The sequence below is a fragment of the Triticum urartu genome, chromosome 4A (assembly GCF_056163025.1).
Source record: "Triticum urartu cultivar PI428250 chromosome 4A, HENAU_Tu73, whole genome shotgun sequence".
NCBI classification, from domain to species: domain Eukaryota; kingdom Viridiplantae; phylum Streptophyta; class Magnoliopsida; order Poales; family Poaceae; genus Triticum; species Triticum urartu.
In genome coordinates this window covers 170,732,521-170,753,120 of record NC_141876.1, presented here as the reverse complement: position 1 = coordinate 170,753,120, position 20,600 = coordinate 170,732,521, and the positions used below count along the sequence as shown (strand labels likewise).

Below are 20,600 nucleotides of genomic sequence, written 5' to 3'. Positions count from 1 at the left end.
ATGCGCTTCCGACGCGCCTCGCGCACCCGCCTGCTGCTGCTGCTCTGCTGCTCTTGCGAGCCACTACTTCTGCTTCTTGTTGCTGCCGCAGCACGCCGCTGCCTGTTCCATACCGCGTTTGCCCTTGCCCGGCCACACCGTCGCCGGTCACCGCTGCCCTGTCACCCGCTGACTGCGGCGCTCGCTCGTGCCCACCCCGCGCCACCTTCCTGCGCCGCACCCCGCGCCTAGCTCGTGTGCATGCTCTTGCTGCTATGCTGAATGTGCTACTGAATGCTACTGTAGCTACTACTTGCTAGCTTTCGTATTTCCACAATGATTAACCCCCTTGACAGCCTTTGATCAGCGGTTAAACAATTACTAACAGGCCTAAAAGTAATATGAGTAGAAAGTATACATGACAAACTTCATTTTATCCCACTGGACCAAATCCTTGTGATGAATAAATTAAATCCTACAAAAATCACAAAATGACATATTATGTTAATAACTCCTAGCCTACTAACGTGTGTGCGTTGTGTGTGTGCGTGGTGCACGTGGCCGGAGTAGTGGCCGGCCCTTGTTTAGATTAAGTACTACTAGGTGTTAATTAATGGCTAAAATAGTCTATGTACAGATGACATGTGGCCCCTTTTATTTAAAAGCCTAATTAATAGTTTGTGCCAATGACAAGTAGGGCCCAACGCAATGTTCATTGGTTGACTAGTAAAGGTGTTGACTAAGTCAACCCAGCTCCTTGACCCCACATGTCATCGAGTGTGACTAGCCCCCTGCTGAGTTAAACAAAATTCATAGTTTATAATTTGAATTAAATAAATTAAAAAAATCATTTAAACTTTAGAAAGTCATATAAAATAATCCATAGCTCGGATGAAAATGTTTTCTACATGGAAGTTGCTCAGAAAAATGCAAAGAATCTGAATGCGCGGTCCGTTCATCTATCACATGCCCCTAGCATGCTGAACATGGAACTTTCCCCTCTCTTTCATCTGTCCGGAAAATGCCTAACACCAGGAAAACCCCTTTGGATGTTTTCCCTCTCTAATTTCAACGTGTATTACCTCGTTAGTTCACCTCTAGCATCGTGTATTGCCATGTTATGCCTTGTGATGCCTTGTTTACTCTGTATTTTCTGTATATTCCCCCTCTTATCTCCGGTAGACCCCGAGACTGATCCTCCCCCTGTGATCGACTACGTCGACGATGACACTTCTTCCTTTTCAGCAGAGCTTCAAGGCAAGCAAACCCCCCTTGAGCATTCCGATATCGCCCATTTCTTTCCCTCTCATGCTTGCATTAGAACTGCTACTGCTTTCTGTATGATCATACTCTGATGCATAGCTTGTTTTTGTTACCTGCTTAATGTTACCTACCTGCTTATCCTAAACTGCTTAGTATAGGTTGGTTAGTGATCCATCAGTGACCCCCCACCTTGTCCTTGTTGCCCCACTTTATGTTCGATGTCTTGACCAACCTAATCGACGTCCAGGCCCCGACACCGCACATCACCACCCTAGTTGTACGACTCTGCAGAGTTACTATCAAGTGCCGAGGGTGACACCTCATACATCACTCCTGATGAGTTCTCTGTAGTGTATTTATTCGGTCGTGGTCATCGAGGGTGATTTCCTCCTTAACCACTTCCGATACAACTCTGTCATGCAACCCCTCAAGTGTGAACCTCGAGGGTGATTTCCTCCTTAACCATTATGTTCACCTTGGTGATTACATCGAGTGGAATCCGCCGAGGGTGCTTCCTCAGGGTTTCCCTTGGTGTTAGACACACAGTTACTATGGTTACTATGACTTTACAATGAACCATGTTAGTAAAGACGGGTCGGTCCTGAGGGGTACCCGCGCTAGCTTAATTGCGAGTGATGTGGAGTCGGGTTGACCTGGAAGGTGCCCGCGAGATACTTACGAGGCGTGGCCGGGAATTCTTACCCCTTGCCGCAAGTACTCGAGACGGGGCGACGAGGTCACATCTTTCGTGAGTCTCTGCTCGTGACCGCACTACCAACACACTAACGGTATGGATATTTGATCTGAGGGGCCTCTGGCTTGATATCACTGACCATCACGTGGGCATAGTATGGGCGTTCTGCGTCGTATACATCAGCCGAAGCTTAATAGACGTCAGCGACTGAGCGGCGCGCGCCAGGTTGGACTGCATAACCTCCTGCCTTGTTTAAGGAGGTAGTTAGGTCTGCTCACCGGGCACGTACGCAACGTGCAGGAGTTCCCGGGGAGATGACCCATGACCGCTGGGGGCATAGGCTTAGTCCTGTGTGCTGACCTCTCTATTAAGCCTAGGTCGGGTTGCGGCGTATTGTTTGGCCGAGGCCGGGCATGACCCAGGAAAGTGTGTCCGGTCGGAGTTAATCGAGCATTGTGGGTAACTTGGTGCACCCCTGCAGGGAAGAAAAAAAATCTATCGATAGCTTGTCCTATGGTAACGGACACTTGGAGTTGTATCCCGATCGATACAACTAGAACTGGATACTTGAGATGAGAAATGGATAGTATGGCTCTGGGATTGCTTTCTCACAAAGAGTCGAGAAAGGATCTCTGGCCGAGGTTGATCACACTACTACTACTGTACTTTATGCTACTCTACTCCCTCATGTTGCTGCAAGATGGTGGTTTCCAGAAGATGCTAGTCTTTGATAGGACTAGCTTCTCCCTCTATTCTGGCTTTTCTACAGTCCAGTCCACATATACAGCCTTCCTTTGATAATGTTGCATATGTAGTGTAGATCCTTGCTTGCGAGTAATTTGGATGAGTACTCACGGTTGCTTTGCTTCCTCTTTTCCCCCTTCTTTCTTCTTTTCGGTTGTTGCGATCAGATGGTGGATCCTAGGAGCCAGATGCCACCCAGTCGACTACTACTACGCCGAGGGTGTCTACTACTACGTGGAGACCGCTGACGACCAGGAGTAGTTAGGAGGCTCCCAGGCAGGAGGCCTTTCCTTTTCGATCGATGTTGCTTTTGTGCTAGCCTTCTTAAGGCAAACTTCTCTAACCTATGTCTGTACACAAATATTGTTGCTTCCGCTGACTCTTGTGTATTTGAGCTGATGTATTCGAGTCCTCGAGTCCCATGGCTTGTAATATAAAGCTTGTATTATTTTTATTTGGGTCTAGAGTTGTGTTGTGATATCTTTTCGTGAGTCCTTGATCTTGATCATACACATTTGTGAGTATGATTAGTGTACGGTCAAATCGGGGGCGTCACAAGTTGGTATCAGAGTCGACTGCCTGCCCCTTCCACACTCCTTGACCGAAGTTGAGTCTAGTCGATGAAAACTGTTTTACTAACATGGATGTGCGGCCCATGGGCCCACGTCGCCGTTGGGTGGTATTATGATCTTTTATTCCTCATCTATACTCTGGGACTCTTATCTCTCTTCTCTTCTGGTTAATGAATTTTGCTAAGACTGCCATTAGGATCCCGTGATCACTTTCACCAGGAGACCACCTTATTACGATGATCGTCTACTGCACCAGAATATTCCAAGGATACTTAATGATGTTCTCTTGAGACTTTGTGCCATCGCTTTTGCAATTCCCATCCATCGATAAACCTGTATGGATAACCACGTACACTTGCCATTCATACAATCATTCCCCGTTGATCTTGTCATTATAAGATACCTTAAAATTCTCTCTATTGTTCTGAGAATACTTGTGCCTACTACCTTGCTGTTCTTTGCCACATGAATACCCCTACGGATAATTCCTCGCACTTACTGATTATTCGCTCATCACCAATTGTTCAAGTGTTTCACAAAAGTCTTCGATATACTATTCGATCCTTCAAAAATACTTAGAAGCTTATTGCTCTGCAAATACTTGTCTACTTGCATTACGGAAGCTTCCCATATGTCTGGTAATATTCATTAGTCTCCTTTGACACCGTCATTTTGATCCTATTGATTCAACATGAGTGCGAATGCACGCAATCATTGGTTGTTCCTTTTAAATTTTCCTTTCTGGCCCAGACATCGTTTCTCATATGAGATGGTTCTTTCCCAATCAAGATTTGATCGGGTGCACCTCTAAGTCTATTCAACTTACTCATCTTTTGATCAGAGCCTCTGCTTCTGATCCTTCGTCTTGAAATCATAATTCCTTTGTACCCAAGCATCAGATCATTCAGACGTTTCTATAAGCCGATGCCTTTGCATCCCCTTCTTCATGTAGTTGATTACCGATACTCACATCAACTCTGTCGTGAATCACCAGATCCATTGCTGGGTTGTTGTCCAATAGAGTCCTTCACATCCAAAATCTTGTGAGTTTTTCCCTGATACATAATACCTTCGGTAAATTGTATCATCTACTTTGATTTCGATACTCATACTTCGAACTCATTTCTTTTGCTTGCTTGATGGTTGTACAGATTCGTAAAAATACCCCGATGGGTTGAACTTATGCCTTCCATAATCCGTATGAACCCGAGAGTTCTCACGAGTCTTACTCTTCTGGTACTTCGCCAGATAAATCTTCTGCACTACAATTTCTTCGAAAACAAGGAGTGAATGAAAGGTTATGCATTGAAGAAATGGGAGTCGACCTTGAACGTTTGTGTTCATGCCCACGGACCCGATGTGGAAATTATCATGGAATCTTCTTGTTATAATAATAATAATCGCCTTGTGATAAGTTCATCTTGTATCTATATTTGGTCCTTTGCAACCGTGGTTCCGACCATATTGTTCTTCTTTGATCCCATTTCTCGGACAAGTTAAAGTGTGTCGGATTTCGGGTTCCGGCAGACCCTTGAGGTTCAAACACTGGGGTGCACGCGGAGATCTCTCCCCTACCGATCTACGTCCAATCTCCTCGCGTGATCTAAGCTGAAAACAACGAACAACACAAGGGACACGAGGTTTATACTGGTTCGGGCCACCGTTGTGGTGTAATACCCTACTCCAGTGTGTGGTGTGGTGGATTGCCTCAGGGGCTGATGATGAACAGTACAAGGGAAAACAGCCTCGCGAGAGGTGTTCTTGAGCTGGTGCGATGAACTGCTTGCATGAGTTCAGTCGCCTCTCTCTCTCTCTTTGCTAGGGCTCTACCAGATTTCTAGCTGTCTAGGTGTGTCACTCTTCCTCTCGATGTCTCCCTCTACTCTCTGGTGGCTAGCTCTATTTATAGAGGCCCTGGGCCTCTCCCCAAATAATGAGCGGGAAGGGCGCCAACAATTGGCCATTTTGAAGGGGAACATCTAGTACAAGTTATCCTGAGCAAAGGTGGTCTTCGGCTCCCAAAAGTACTAGTGATGACGCCGTCTTGGGCTCCACGGTGACCTCCGTCCTGCCGCTCTGCTGGTCTTGGTCTCGTTGCACCGGAATGGCAACCTTTGCCCGATGCCTTGGCCTATGCTTGCCCCCCTTGCACCAAAGGGGAAACAAGGACACTACGCAGGCCGGCGCCCGCCTGGTCTCGATCGTCATGGCTTGCGTCACGGGCTCCTCACGAGGTATCCCTGCCTTGATCTCTTCGCCTCCTCGCGAGCCTGCCTGATGAGGCTGCCTCTAAGGAAGCTTCCTATCGTCCGCCCTACGAGGCTTGGCCCCTCGCGAGGGTCTTGAGCTTGAGCTGATGAAGATGGGCCGCGCTGGGCCCCCACTTGAGCCACGCCGCGGGCCGCAGGCAGGCAAGTCTAGGGACCCCCGTTCCCAGAACACCGACAGTAGCTCCCGGGCCCAAGGCGCGCCCGGGCTTGGCCTGGCAGGGAAGTGAAGGGGAAAGCGCGAAGCGCCGCGGACCCCAACAGCCTGCGGCCTTGGGCGCCGCGTGGCGATTGATTGGACGTGGGCGTCTGCACTTCCCACGATGCTTCTGCAACTGTCCATCTGACAAAAGAGGTGCCCGGGCCAGACTTACCTGCTTTGTTCTTGTTCGCCTCGCCCTAGATCCCCGTTCTCGCTCTCCTCCTTCTTGCTCCTGAAATCCTCCAGATCTGTCTCAATCCTCCTCATCCGGCACACCATGGCGCGTCGCAAGTCCCCGATCAAGGCCTGGTACTCGCCGGCTCTGGATTCCCTGAACCTGCCGGAGAAGAACCTCGCCCTCACGCGCCTGATGACGGTGGCGCAGGGCAGCATGGGGGCGACTATGCGCAAGGCCGGCTCCGACCAGCCTAAAGGCAGGGGGAGCACCTTCTATCCGTTGTTTGTGAGTGCCATCGTCGCCGGTCTGGTGCCTCCTTTCTCTGAGTTCTTATTTGTTGTTCTCCGCCAGTACAACTTGCAGGCTCTACATCTCCACCCCAACTCTGTTCTTCTCCTGGCGATTTTTGCTTACTACTGTGAGGCTCACGTCGGGGTAAAGCCCTCGGTGGCCCTGTAGTGTCACTATTTTTCTCTCCGGGTTTCTGGTGGCCATATCTCCGCATGTGCGAGCATCATCGCATACTCCAATTCCAATGCTATCTCGAAGCCTGGGAAGAGAATCGAAGGCTTCTGGAGCAAGTGGGTCATGGTGGACGTCGGGCGCCTCCACCCCCGTCTGGTGTTGCCTATGGGGCAGCCCAAGGCTGTCGACGCGTTGGTCCCGCGCGGAGCTCGTCGACCCCCGTGCGAAGGCGGTGTTGAAGAGGATGAACATGGACCTGAGGCCAAGCAACTTGGGGCGGCGAAGCTGACCGGGGCCATGCTCCTGAGGGAGTTCTTGGAGCACCGGGTGGCTCCACTCCAGGAGCACTCGCTCCCGTTGTGGAGGCTTGGGGAAGCGGACGCCGCCTTGCGCCTAAGCTCTGAGGCCCTGACCGACGAGAATCTGGTCGCGACCGTCCATTCCTTGGTTGGGGGAGACATGGCGAAGCTGGTGGGCGCCCCCGTCCCCCTGTTCCTTCGTGACGACTGGGAGCAAGTGGTGAACGCGATGCCCACCTTCAATGGTGAGGGGCTGGTGCCCGCGGAAGCTCCCGAGGGTCTTGCGGCGCTGGCGATGGTGAACGTGTCCTCCGACAGCTCCAGCGGGAGCGAGGGGGAAGAAGAGGCGGAGGAGGAAGAGTCTGACTCCGAGGCGACTGGCAAGGAGTCGAAGGAGTCTTTCCCTCGGCGCAGGTCCCAGGCCCTCCGCTCCATGCCGACGATGACGAGGCCGGCTCCAGGCGAGGAGGGGAGGACTCCCCCTTTGTCGCAAGGAAGGGCAGGTCGGGGCTGGTTCCCCCAGGGTCTGCTCTGGTCCCTGGGCGGTCTGAGGCCAGCTCCAGCCCTCCTGACGTGCCCTCTGCTTCCGGGCCTCCCGAGGCTGACCCCAGCTGCAGGCTCTCGGGCTTCAAGTTTGGTCGGAGGTTGCTTGGGTCCGCGAGCGACGACCAGTAAGTGCTCGATTCATGCTTTGCTTGGTTTCTGCTGCCGAGGCTTGACGTCCATATTCTTTTTTCAGGCCGGCGCCTGCGGCGAAGAGGTTGAAAGGGGCTTCTGCGGCCCTGCTTGGGGCGAGTCCACCTGCCAGGATGGCGCCTTCGTCCGCTGAGGGGAAAGACGGCGAGGCTCGCGCCTCCCCTGCCCGGTCGTCCTCGCGAGGCCGACTGGGATGCCTCGGCGAGGAGTCAGCCCCCGTGGCCCCGCTGACCCTGGAGTCGACTGCGCTCGATGCTGCAGCCAAGGCCCAGGGGGTTCCTTCCTGCCAAGACGTGATCACGCTGCCGGCCTCTTCGACCGCTCCGCCGCTTCCTGCTTCTTCTGTTCCCTCTGTCCCCGTCCTGGACCAGGCCGGCGGCGAACTGAGCCAGCTGCAGGAGGATCTTCTGAGCGCGGACCCTCGTCTAGCGGCCGGGCGCCTGGAGCTAGCTTCTGGCTGGGCCCGTTTTGCTGCCTCCGTCCGAACAGCGCTGAGTGAGGCCGTGTCGGCCTTCGATGGGGAGAAGCAGGCTGCCAACCAAGCCAAGGCCGCTCACGATGCTGCCCTGGGCGACGCTGTGGCTGCCAAGTCTCGCTGTGAGGCGCTGGAGACCGAGCTGCAAGGCCTTCGCGACGAGCTCGCCAAGGAGGTCCATGGCGGCTAGGAGAAAGAGAAGGAGATGAAGGCTCGGGAGGCTGCCGTCAAGGACCAGGACGTCGAGCTTGATGACCGCCACAGCCTATTGGAGACGCTGGAGCAGTCACTGCAGGCGGAGAGGACCGAGCTAGACGCCAAGGCGAAGGTCCTGGCGGAGGATCGGGTGGCCTTCGCGAAGATGGAGAAGAAGGCTCGTGCCACGCTGAAGACCCTTTACGAGAACAGCTTGGAGGAGCCGTTGGCCGGTGAGGAGGATGGCCCCGCCAAGCTGCTTCCCTTCCTGGTCCGTGCGCTCAAAGATGTCGTAGACGGCCTTGGCCCCATGGCCGAGGCGCGTGCCCTATCTTCTGCGGCGCTGAAGCATGTCCTCAGCCACGTCTACCTGCGCGACCCCGACGTCGACTTGGATAGCCTGCTAGAACCCGTGAGCGGCGACCTTGCCGCCGCTGCCGCTGAGGCCGTGAAAGGCCGAGCCGAAGCTTTGATGGGGAGGTTCCGCGCCTTCAGCATCTTGCCCGGGCGTGGTGCCGCCAGCTCCGCGGCCCCGGGAGGCGGAGTCGTCCAGCGTGACTCCACCACAGGCGGCGGCGCCACTTGAGAGTGATCCCTTCGCGGCTTCTGTCCTGTTTTTATTCTTGCAACATGCACCATGCCTCGCGGAGGCGTTTAAACTTGTGTTTGGCGTCGTGAAACAATCTATGGCTTGTAATATTTGCTTTGAATTTCCTGGAATTTGCATTTTTCTCCCCTACTTGCTCGTGCTCTACGTCGGCAGGGCCAGACCCCGCGCATACCTCACCAGCGTTAGCCCCGACCAGAAACCAGGACGGGACTAAGGAGCAAGGGGCTACGTGGCAAGTTAGGCTCCTGAGTCGCGATGCTCAGGAGTCCCCCTTGACGTGCAAGCAACAAGTAGAAAAGGGGGGATGAGGAGTGGATTGATCGTTCTACGTCGGCAGGGCCCGACCCCGCGCATACCTCACCCAATGTTAGCCCCGACTGGAAACCAGGACGGGACTAAGGAGCGAGGGGCTACGGGGCAAGTTAGGATCCTGAGTCGCGATGCTCAGGAGTCCCCCTTGACGTTCAAATGGGTTTCCATACCTTGGCTCTGCTCGGGGAGGGGCGCGTGACGACCAGGTCCAAGGGACCTGGCTGGGTGGCGTGCGCTCGGGCGAGGCCCGGGCGTAGCCCCCATGTCCAGCCCCCTCGCGCGGCGCTCCTGGGGGGAGGCGTTGCGATGGTGCCGGATACTGAGCTCTGGGCTCCCTGAGGTTGGTATGGCCGTAGGACACCCTCAGTTGTTTATCACCAACGCGGAGCATAGCGCTTCCGTATGTGTACGGGCATAGCCGCTCCTCGGCAGTGTCGTCAGCCAGCGCGGAGCATGGTGCTTCCACCGGTACGTGGGAGGGGGGCTCCCCTCCGGGAGGAGCCCCCGGGGCATGTACAGCCCCGCCCTGACATGTGGCTGGCATGGTAGGGCTAGGAGAGGTGTATCTGGGCACTCGTGAGCCAGCGCAGGACTCACGAGGCCCTACCTCAAGGCGGGTTGAGCCTGGCTCTGGGCCTTTATCAATGGTGTGTTCCTGCAGGGTGGTTAGAATGCAAATGCTCTACGTCCTCAGGTCCTGGCCCTCGAGCTAGCTCAGCCGCCGCTGGTATGACAGGTCGTGGTGCCGTGGGTCAAGGCCAGGGGGTGAGGGCTGGAGAGCCAGTAGGAGCCCATGAGTCGCGATGCTCAGGTACCCCCCTTTTAACGTGCAAGCGCTTTGCATGAAAGCGGAGAAGTCCGCGATAAGCAGCAGGTGACAATTAAGCGCGAAAGAGCAAATTCATTTTAAGTAGACGCGAGAGAAGCAAACGCCGCTGGGCCAGGCCCGAGCAGCTCGGGGATGATGCAGCCCGAGGGGCGCCCATAACAAGGTAAGTAAAGAGCATAACCAAAACGGATACATGCCGCAAGGACGGACCCACGCGACCTGGGAATGATGCGGCCCTATGGGCGCTCCCAGCTAAAAATAGAACTTAGAGAAATGTCACCTGGTGCCGTTGAAGATGAAGTGATGTTGAAGAAGCAGGCGATGCGCGATGAAGACGTCGACCCTCACGAGCCCCCAGGCTCAGGAGCCTCGGGAGGCTCCGGGGGCACAGGTGGGTTTCCGAGGGCCATCTCCATCTCCGCCAGGACCGCACAATGCCTGACCTCTTGAGCCTCCAGAATGCTCCTCAGCAGGCGCTGATGAGTGGCGACCGCGTTCGGCAGGCCGAAAGGCATGCGAACGTAGCTGTGAGGTGGACCGTCGCAACGCCCCACACGCGAAGGCCAGAGGCGCTCCTGAGACGTGGCTCGGTAGAGCCCTGGCACGCCGATGCAGACGCACTGCCCACCATCCTCGCCTGGATGTGGGGCTACGGCAGGCAAGCGGTGGCTTCCGCGCATGACTTTCGACTCCTGTAGCTCCTGGGTGTTCCTTGCGATGAACTCCTATGGGTTTGGTCTTTCTTGCCTTGTACATTCCTGAGGGAAACGTGCCTGGAACCACCCCTCCAAGTGGTGCCCGAGCTCCTCCATCGCGACCTTGGCAAAGTCGGTGGCTCTCCAAGAAAGAGCCCCCGAGCCCTGCCTGAGGAGGGCGTCGGGCGTGCCTTCCTATGCGAGAGAGGGTGGCGCTCCCTGATTGGACGCAGATCCTGACACAACACCTCCGGTGGCGACTGCCTCCTTATGGCTTGGGCCAGGCGAAACCTTCTTCTTCTTAAGGGTCGCCTCTGGAAGTCTTCCGTTCCTGTGGTCTGGGTCTTCAATTGCTGCGGCTTGGAACGCGCGCTCAAGTGAACACACTGCGTCCCTTTCTTCACAGGGTACGGTGATGACTCCACTGCTTCCTGGCATCTTGAGGACATTGTATCCATGGTGAGTCACTGCCATGAATTTGGCCAGGGCTGGGTACCCAAGGATGGCGTTGTATGGCAGACAGATGTGGGCGACGTCGAAGGCGATGAGCTCGGTGCGGTAGTTGTTGCACTGCCCAAAGGTGACTGGAAGGCGAACCTGCCCTATTGGAACAGTGGAACCGTCAGTGACTCCTAAGAAGGGCTTGGTCGGCTGAAGCTGATCGTACGGCACTTGGAGATTGTTGAACGTCTCGACGGATAGGATGTTGAGTCCTGCTCCGCCGTCAATGAGGGTCCTGGTGACCTGCATGTTGCTGATGACTGGGGAGCAAAGCATCGGGAGGACTCCGACCGTTGCCGCGCACTTGAGCTGATCCGTTGAGCTGAACGTGATAGAGCACGCAGACCACCTGAGAGGGCGTGTGGCCTCAAGCTTGGGGAGGACTGCATTCACATCGCGAGCAAACTGCTTGAAGATGCGCTGTGAGGCTGGGCCCTGCGCTCCACCCAAGATGCAAGCGATTGCGCGCGGCTCCTGGAAGCCCCCAGCCTCCTCGTCTTGATGCTGGCCTTCATTCCTCCTTGGCGGTGGCGGCAGAGGAGGAAGGCCTGTGTTGCCACGCGGGCGATCCTCACGAGGCTGATCTCTCCAGGCTTCCTTGCGAGGCTGGTCCTGCCAGCGATCCTCGCGAGGTCGGTCACGCCACCCTTGGCGAGGGCCATGGGCTTCCCATCGTCCACCACCTCTTCCTCCACCTCGGCCATAGCCCCTGTCATTGCGCTCGGGGCGTCGGCCGATACGTCCGTCTCTCACAGCCCTGACCTCTTGACATTCGTTGGTGTTGTGGGTGTGGAGGTCGTGGTACACGCAGTACCGGCTGCCCTTGGATGACTCAGGCTAATCCCTGCCTCGCTTGGTGTCTGGTTCCGCTGCTAGCACGGCAGCCCCCTTGCGCTTCACGTCCTTGGCCTTGGGCTTCTTCTCTTCTGGGTCGGCTGCCGGGAGTTCGAGGAGGGAAAGGCGCCCTTCCTCAGCCCTGGCGCACTTGGTCGCCAAGTTGAACAGCTCCAGGGATGTGCATAGGTCTTCATGGATTGCTAGCTCCTCCTTCATCTTGATGCCGCGTACGCCATCGGAGAAGGCCGAGTTGATGGCTTCTTCAGTCACCTTGGGGATCTTGAGGCAAGCGTTGTTGAAGCGCTGGATGTATTTCTGCAGGGTTTCCCCTTGCTGCTGCTTGATGCGGCGCAGATCGCTCATGGCCGGTGGCCGGTCGCGAGTGCCCTAGAAGTTGGCGATGAAGCGAGTGTGCATCTCGTCCTCGGAGGAGATCGTGCCAGCAGCCAGGTTCAGGAGCCAGGTGCGGGCCCCATCCTTGAGCGCCATGGGAAACCAGTTCGCCATGACCCTTTCGTCTCCGTCGGCGGCTTCGATGCATAGCTCGTAGAGCTGTAGTAACTCCACGGGGTCCGCCGTGCCATCGTAGCGAGGGGGCAGGTCAGGCTTGAACTTGCCTGGCCATGCGACGCCGCGTAGCTCGGGGCTGAGGGCACGGCAGCCTGCCGTGGCCACCGGCGCCTTTTGCTGGTGCTGGGATTGTTCCTGGGGATTACCACGCGCCGCCGCTTGGAGCAGCATGGGGTCTTGGCGTGGAGGTGCAGGGCGCGATCTTGGCACGCCGGCGCTGGGAGCGCGCGAGCACCTTCTTGGGGACGAGGGATCTCTTGGCAGCTCCTTTCTTGCTGCGCAGGCGCCGGACGCGGAGGGTCTCGCCCTGGGGCTGCGCGCCTTGGAGCCAGGGCGCCTTCTTGGGGAGGAGGTGGTGGAGGAACCAGCGAGAGGGACGGCAAGGGGGAGCCCCCTGCGGCGCTGACGAGCTCGGTGATGCGGGCGAGCCAATCCTCATAGAGGTCGTCGACGGGGCGGTAGTGCAAGAGCTCTCTTGCCAGGAGCAGTGCAGCGTGCGTGTCCGTGGGGGCGCGACGGGCGTGGGACGACGAAGCGGCTGGAGTCAGCGACGGTGTGGCGGTGCGGCCCTCCCGCCGTACCGAAGGATGCTGGGACGAGGCCTACTGCTCGTTCCCCGCCGGGCCGGTGGCGGCGTTGGCGGCAGACGACGGGAAACTACGAGGGCGTCCGCCGACGGGCGTCGTCTGGGCGACGCGGGTGGCAAGAGCAGCTCGGCGCTCGGCGCGAGCCCGACGAGCGTCAGCCATGGACACGACGGAAGATCACACGCGAACAGCGGAAGAAAGATTCTGGCGCACCCCTACCTGGCGCGCCAAATGTCGGATTTCGGGTTTCGGCAGACCCTTGAGGTTCGAACACTGGGTGCGCGCGGAGATCTCTTCCCTACCGATCTATGTCCAATCTCCTCGCGTGATCTAAGCTGAAAACAATGAACAACACAAGGGACGCAAGGTTTATACTGGTTCGGGCCACCGTTGTGGTGTAATACCCTACTCCAGTGTGTGGTGTGGTGGATTGCCTCAGGGGCTGAGGATGAACAGTACAAGGGAAGAACAGCCTCGCGAGAGGTGTTCTTGAGCTGGTGCGATGTACTGCTTGAATGAGTTCAGTCGCCTCTCTCTCTTTGCTAGGGCTCTACCAGATTTCTATCTGTCTAGGTGTGTCTCTATTCCTCTCGATGTCTCCCTCTACTCTGTGGTGGCTAGCTCTATTTATAGAGGCCCTGGGCCTCTCGCCAAATAATGAGCGGGAAGGGCGCCAACAATTGGCCTTTTTGAAGGGGAACATCTAGTACAAGTTATCCTGACCAAAGGTGGTCTTCGGCTGCCAAAAGTACTGGTGATGACGCCGTCTTGGGCTCCACGGTGACCTCCGTCCTGCCGCTCAGCTGGTCTTGGTCTCGTTGCACCGGAATGGCAACCTTTGCCCGATGCCTTGGCATGTGCTTGCCCCCCTTGCACCAAAGGGGAAACAAGGACACTGCGCAGGCCGGCGCCCGCCTGGTCTCGATCGTCATGGCTCGCTTCACGGGCTCCTCGTGAGGTATCCCTGCCTTGATCTCTCCGCCTCCTCGTGAGCCTGCCTAATGAGGCTGCCTCTGAGGAAGCTTCCCGTCGTCCGCCCCACGAGGCTTGGACCCTCGCGAGGGTGTTGAGCTTGAGCTGATGAAGATGGGCTGTGCTGGGCCCCACTTGAGCCACGCCGCAGGCCGCTGGAAGGCAAGTCTGGGGACCCCCGTTCCAGAACGCCGACAAAGTGCTAGTCTTCTGCAGATCTTTTCACCTGTCCAACCTCTACTTTGATCTACCTTCGAGTATTACCCTCTAGTATCTCGAGAATATGACAGAACTACATAACTTATGAGTTTTTCATCAACTATTATTTCTCGCTGATTCAAATTTTCCACAGGTTCTAAGTTGTTAGGCACTCGAGAACACCGATAACTGGTTCGAGTCTACACTTCCTTTTCCATTGATTTTTTTAACCTTTCTTGTAACCTGACATACCTGAGTAGTGATAATTCCCTGCTTATGTAACACCTCGGTGTACAAACTCTGTCAGTAAGACCTTGTTACTATTGTTTATGACATTCCGGTAGCCACCGATGGACGAGAACTTTGCCTATTGGTCCGCCTCGTCTTAATGAGCAAGAAAATGGTTCTCTTCATCCCTCACCCTTGGTACCAATGTTGTTGTCGGCATAACTGACATGCGATACTCTGACCTGCCTTGCTATCATGACCGTGCAAATTGATTAGCGCCTTCCTACTGTTAACCCACATGGTGGGCCCATAACCCATAGTTCCACAGGATCGAAACCTGACTCTCTTGTACATCCCAGTTTTCTAAAATTGTTTTCTCGCAATACTTATTCCCATTGCTCTGAACCCATTTCACCCTCTGTTTCAGGCAACGAACGATTGCCTACCCGCTTAAATCTTATTATTGCACCTTCTTACCTTGCTTTCAATGACTTTCTTGAATTCCAACTTGAGAGATGCCTCTATGCCACGTTCATTGAGATAGCCCCTAGGTACCTATCTTGTGTTGAGTTCCGTCCTTCCCGAGTCTTTCCCCCTTACTCCACCCTTTAAATCTCGGGACGAGATTTCTTGTGGTGGAGGACAATTGTGACGCCTGGATAATTAAGCTATAGTAATTCTCTGCTAATGATGCCATGTCATCACATTACTGTTTCTAATCCTCGCTTGATCCAAATCTTAGTTCAAACTCAAATTCAAATAAAGTCAAAAATTCAATTTTGTATAACATGAAAACTAAAATTTTCAAAGTGTGGAAAATAGTCCCTGGATATTTTTCATGTTGGAACCAACCTCTATTGGTTTCCCAAAGTGCCCCTGGAAATTATTTAGTGGCCTAGCAGCAATTTAATTTGTCCTTTTCAATTTCTAAAAAGGGTTAGAACACTCCTTTTTGCCTCAAACTTTTTGTGACTCCTACAAATAATGTGTTTGATTTATGTGACAAGTCTCATATCAAACAAAACTCATTTAGTCTTGCAATTAAATAGAAAACAGTAGCTAAAATCGAAAACAGTAAATAAAATATAAATAAAAAGAGAAGGGCCTATTCTACTTGCACTTTGGCCCAACTAGCCAAATGGCCGGCCCAGCCCACCTCCCTTCTCCTTCAACCTGCTACAGGGAGACAGGGGATCGTGGCGCCTATCCACCGGCCATGTCGTGCGTGGCGGCCATCCCCCGCCTTCCCGATGGCTACAAGGGCACCCAAGCCCCTCCTCTCTCCCCCGGTTGAACCCTGGCCGCAACTACTTCCCCCTCTCGCGCCGTTGCTCGCTCCCTCGCACACACCCGAAGCTACCGTCGTCGTGCCATCATCATCATCGCGGCCATCGTCGTCGCCTTCGCGCGGGAGGACGTCCAAGAGGACCGCGGCCATCGGCTTCGTCCGTATCGGGCATCATCTCAAGCCGACGTGGCTCGTGCGCTCGCCATCGCCGTCTTCGTCGTCGTGTACATCTCCGGCTGCCGACGTTGATTCCCACCGCTTCGGTCCACCCCCGGCTTCCTCGTCTGCGCACCCGAGCTCGCTGTGAGGTCCTCTTCCAAAACCCCCTCTCCCCCTTTCGATTTGGACGCCGTAGGCCACCGTCTCCGCCGTGCCTCGCTGTCGTGCGCCCGCGCGTGTTGAACCACAACCGCAACCGCCGCACGCCCACGACCACCCGATGTTGCTTGCTGCTGCTTTCGCTGGCACAGCCTCTTGCTACCACTGCTGCTGCATCCTCCACCTTTCTATGCTACATCCGCAGCTCGCCGCTCCGCCCGTGACCCCCCGTAGCCGCGCCGGTGTGCCCTGCCCGCCGCGCCAGGAGCTCCGCTATCGCACACGCCCGCATGTACGCGCGTCCGTCGCGCCTCGCGCACCAGCCTACTGCTGTTGCGAGCCGCTACTTCTGCTTCTTGTTGCTGCCGCTTCGCGCCACTGCCAGTTTCGTACCGCGTCTGCCCTTGCCGGCCACACCGTCGCCAGTCACCGCTGCCCTGTCACCCGCTGACTGCCACCCACGCTCGTGCCAACCCCGCGCCGCCTGCCTCCGCCGCACCCCGTGCCCATCTCATGTGCATGCTCTTGCTGCTCTGCTGAATGTGCTACTGAATGCTACTGTAGTTACTACTTGCTAGCTTTCCTATTTCCACAATGATTAACCCTCTTGACAGCCTCTGATCAGCGGTTAAACAACTACAAACAGGCCTAAAAATAATATGAGTAGAAAGTATACATGACAAACTCCATTTTATCCCACTGGACCAAATCCTTGTGATGAAAAGATTAAATCCTACAAAAATCACAAAATGACATCTTATGTTAATAACTCCTAGCCTACTAACTTGTGTGTGTTGTGTGTGTCCGTCGTGCACGTGGCCGGAGTAGTGGCCGACCCTTGCTTAGATTAAGTACTACTTGGTGTTAATTAATTGCTAGAATAGTCTATGCACAGATGACATGCGGCCCCTTTTATTTAAAAGCCTAATTAATAGTTTGTGCCAATGACAAGTAGGGCCCAACGCAATGTTCATTGGTTGCTAGTAAAGGTGTTGACTGAGTCAACCCAGCTCCTTGACCCCACATGTCATTGAGTGTGACTAGCCCCCTGCTGAGTCAAAAAAACATTTCACACTTTATAATTCGAATTAAATAAATTAAAAAATCCTTTAAACTTTAGAAAGTCATATAAAATAATCCGTAGCTCGGATGAAAATGTTTTCTACATGGAAGTTGCTCAGAAAAATGCAAAGAGTCCGAATGCGGGATCCGTTCATCTGTCACATGCCCTAGGATTCTGAACATGGAACTTTCCCCTCTCTTTCATCTGCCCGAAGAATGTCTAACACCAGGAAAACCCCTTTGGATGTTTTCCCTCTCCGTCTTCAACGTGTAGTACCACGTTAGTTCACCTCTAGCACCGTGTATTGCCATGTCATGCCTTGTGATGCCTTGTTTGCTCTTTATTTAATCTTTCTTCCCCCTCTTCTCTCCGGTAGACCCCGAGACTGATGCTCCCCCTGTGATCGACTAAATCGACGATGACACTTCTTCCTTTTCAGCAGAGCTTCTAGGCAAGCAAACCCCCATTGAGCATTCCGGTATCGCCCATTTCTTTCCTTCTCATGCTTGCAATAGAACTGCTACTGCTTTCTGTATGATCCTACTCTGATGCATAGCTTGTTTTTGTTACCTTCCTGCTTATCCTAAACTGCTTAGTATAGGTTGGTTAGTGATCCATCAATGACCCCCCACCTTGTCATTGTTGCCCCGCTTTATGTTCGATGTCTTGACCAACGTGATCGACGTCCAGGCCCCGACACCGCACATCACCCCCCTAGTTGTACGACTCTGCATAGTTACTCCTGATGAGATCTCTGTAGTGTAGCTATTCGGTTGTCGTCATCGAGGGTGATTTCCTCCTTAACCACTTCTGATATGACTCTGTCGTGCAACTCCTCAAGTGTGAACCTCGAGGGTGGTTCCTCTTATGTTCACCTTGATTATTACATCGAGTGGAATCCACTGAGGGTGGTTCCTCAGGGTTTCCCTTGGTGTTAGACACACAGTTACTATGGTTACTATGACTTTACACTGAACCATGTTACTAAACACGGGTCGGCCCTGAGGGGTACCCGCGCGAGCTTAATTGCGAGTGATGTGGAGTCGGGTTGACCCGGAAGGTGCCCGCGACATACTTACGAGGCATGGCCGGGCATTCTTAGCCCTTGCCGCAAGTACTCGAGACGGGGCAACGGGGTCACATCTTTCATGAGTCTCTGCTCGTGACCGCACTACCAACACACTAACGGTTTGGATATTTGATCCGAGGGGCCTCTGGCCTGGTAGCACTAACCATCACATGGGCATAGTATGGGTGTTCTGTCGTATACATCAGCTGAAGCTTAATAGATGCCAGCGATTGTGCGGCGCACGCCGTGTAGGACTGCGTAAGCTCCTGCCTTGTTTAACGAGGTAGCTAGGTCTGCTCACCGGCCGTGTACGCAACGTGTAGGAGTTCCTCGGGAGATGGCCCATGACCCCTGGGGGCATAGGCTTAGTCCAGCATGCTGACCTCTCTATTAAGCCTAGGTCGGGTTGCGGCGTATTGTTTGGCCGAGGCCGGGCATGACCCAGGAAAGTGTGTCCGGCCGGAGTTAATCGAGCGTGGTGGGTAAGTTGGTGCACCCCTGCAGGGAAGAAAACATCTATGGATAGCCTGTCCTACGATAACGGACACTTGGAGTTGTATCTCGGTCGATACAACTAGAACTGGATACTTGAGATGAGAAATGGATAGTATGGCTCTGGGATTGCTTTCTCACAGAGAGTCGAGAAGGGATCTCTGGCCGAGGTTGATGACACTACTACTACTTTACTTTATGCTACTCTACTCCCTCCTATTGCTACAAGATGGTGGTTTCCAAAAGATGCTACTTTTCGATAGGACTAGCTTCTCCCCTCTATTCTAGCTTTTCTGCAGTCCAGTCCACATATATAGCCTTCCTTTGATAATGTTGCATATGTAGTGTAGATCCTTGCTTGCGAGTACTTTGTATGAGTACTCACGGTTGCTTTGCTTCCTCTTTTCCCCTTCTTTATTCTTTCCGGTTGTTGCGATCAGATGGTGGATCCCAGGAGCCAGATGCCACCCAGTCGACTACTACTACACCGAGCGTGTCTACTACTATGTGGAGACCGCCGATGACCAGGAGTAGTTAGGAGGCTCCCAGGCAGGAGGCCTTGCCTTTTCGATCGATGTTGCTTTTGTGCTAGTCTTGTTAAGGCAGACTTGTCTAATCTATGTCTGTACCCAGATATTGATGCTTCCGCTGACTCTTGTTTATTCGAGCTGATGTATTCGAGTCCTCGAGGCCCATGGCTTGTAATATAAATCTTGTATTATTTTTATTTGTGTTGAGAGTTGTGTTGGGATATATTTCCGTGAGTCCTTGATCTTGATCGTACACATTTGCGTGTATGATTAGTGTACGGTCAAATCAGGGGCGTCACAATATCACATGTTTCAAGTGCAAGACCTTAGGTCACTATACCAATATGTGTCCGAAAAAGAAGCCGGAGAAGAAGCCAAGAACCCAAAGAGAAGACACCATCTCCAAGAAGCCCAAAGACTTATCGGAATTTATTTGTTTTCGTGGCAAGGAAGACGGACATTATGCTACTAAATGTCCCGACAAGATGAAAGCTGGAGCTGAGTAGTTGGAATTTTGATATTGGTAGTAATTGTAGTAGGAAGAAAATTTATTTTCATGAGTACAATGAGTTGAATTATGTGATGGATGTCTCAGAGATTGTAATGAATTCATGAATCAATATAGTTAATGTGTTATGATTTCATATGTTGTATGAGTTTTTATTCTATGAACAAAGATTTCGGACCAGATTCGAGGATATGAGAAATATGGTTTATGGATGACTGTGAATTTCGTTTTAAGGGTGGTAGTATCCTATGAGAACACTTGAAAAAAAGTATTCCACAGAGTGTAGTTCTAAGTTTTGTTGGTTACCCCAAGGCTATGAAGGAAATGGAGTACTATTGGATTTAAAGGAGGTGGAACAATATAACTCAAAATGATGAGTTAAAGTTGTACTAGTGTTGAAAAGTGGGCCATAACCCACATGCCCGGGAATTAATAAGGATAGGTACCCACTGGAATAAGAAATTTTGGAAAGACTACGATTTGATCAACAAACCTTTCTTAGGAGGTTATGAAAACCCTGAAAGTTGTGAAGAACGATAGATGTTTTGTTCAGCTTGCAGAATTAATGGATATATCCAAGCTCGGTTTGTCGACAAGAGAAATTCTGTAATGCTTGAGAGAATGCCCGAGTGTTATAAATGCGAGATTCGCTAAACCTTATATAGAGTAATGATCTGGGTGTGGAATGGATTGATCACCATACCGACTTACTCGTATCATTCACTCTTGCTATTTGGAATGATAAATCTAGAGTGACTTACCCATAGTAGAGAGACGACGATGTGAACATAGGTTATATGGTGAGATTCAGCCTAGACCCATTTTCCTGTAGGAGAAACCAATAATGATTGACCACCATGAGATTTTGGCAGTTGTTTAGTATTGGCAATAGATCTATCAGCTAAGGAGAACCAGTCTCGGAAGAGCCTCACCAAGATGAAAGGACACGAGTTTGAGGAAAAGG

The 20,600-nt window shown here is 53.2% G+C and overlaps 1 long non-coding RNA gene across 2 annotated transcripts; it reads left to right on the top strand.

Moving 5' to 3' along the window:
- The first annotated feature begins 15,574 nt into the window (after positions 1-15,574).
- Positions 15,575-19,309, top strand: LOC125553824 (uncharacterized). 2 transcript variants are annotated; one of them, XR_007304220.2, is made up of 3 exons: positions 15,575-15,964; positions 17,414-17,515; positions 19,039-19,309. It is a non-coding gene; the product is annotated as an uncharacterized LOC125553824 (long non-coding RNA). The 2 variants fall into 2 exon arrangements; XR_007304219.2 differs by lacking the exon at positions 17,414-17,515.
- The last annotated feature ends 1,291 nt before the right edge of the window (positions 19,310-20,600 follow it).